Source organism: Echinops telfairi, unplaced genomic scaffold (assembly GCF_000313985.2).
Source record: "Echinops telfairi isolate 266 unplaced genomic scaffold, ASM31398v2 ScPeMD7_11;HRSCAF=52, whole genome shotgun sequence".
Classification (NCBI taxonomy): Eukaryota; Metazoa; Chordata; class Mammalia; order Afrosoricida; family Tenrecidae; genus Echinops; species Echinops telfairi.
In genome coordinates, this window is record NW_022103908.1 from 17050921 (window position 1) to 17052064 (window position 1144).

Consider the following 1144-nt stretch of genomic DNA (forward strand, 5'->3'; position numbering starts at 1 on the left):
TCAAGAAAATGAATACTCAGTCTGATCAAAATAAAAGAGGAATGTCATAAAGATCTGTAAACACTAAAATAAAAAACCCACTGAAGAAAATCCACAACAAAAAACGAACTCACCACAGAAAACGATGTAACAGAAATCAGCCTCACTGCCAAACCACACAGCAAACTGACAGCTGCAAAGTCAGACCCATCGATGATGCCCCTGAATGTACGCACATTAAATGCACCAGACGACCACTAGTCTTCTGAGACACATAAATCAAAGCAACCATGAGATACTTACTACTTTACACTGAAAATGATGGCAAAGTTCAAAAAAACAGTATAATAAATGCTGGGGAGAGTGTGGATAGTTTTAGTGCTCTTACCCAGCTGGTGGGCTATCAAAATGGGCAATTACTGTGGAAACTGAGATGGGGTAGCCTCAGATAACTGGGAACAGATATTCCACACAACCCAACAATCCCTCTGCTGGGTAAACACTCTAAAGAAATAACCACATGAACAGACACATGCACACCCATCGCAGCACTGTGCCCAATAGAGAGAAGATGGAAGCAACCTGATTTAGAGCACTGGATAAGGAAACTTGAGTACATCTACAAAATGCAAAAAATTGCATTGCTGAAAAGCAAATGATAAGACCATGAAAGACCTCATGGATGGATTGGGATGGACTTGAATGACATTATGTGGAATGAAATTAGGCAGTCACAAAAGAACAAATATTGTTTGCGACAGCTGTTATAAAGAAAACGAACAAAAACAAAGCCTTCCTACCAAATGAAACAGACTTTAGGGTTTCCCAAGGGGAGGAGCAGAAGGAAGGGAAGATAAAGCCATAGTGCTGGCAAGTATTCCCTTGGGTGAAGGCGAAGCTAATAGTGCACAAGAGGGATAAGATAAATCACTCTCTGGGAGGGGTGGGGTGGGGTGGGGTTGGGAGGGGTGGGTTGAGTCATGTATTAGGGTAGTTGAAAAGTAGTTTTAAAAAGTAGTTAAAATATTTGTGTAAAATATTGATGCTCTGAGATGTAAATGCCCATCTAATACATGATAACAAAGAGAGTAGCAGAATGTAAAAGAAAGTAAGGGACCATCAATATGCTTCCACAAGAAACACAGCTTAGCTATAAAGATGAAAA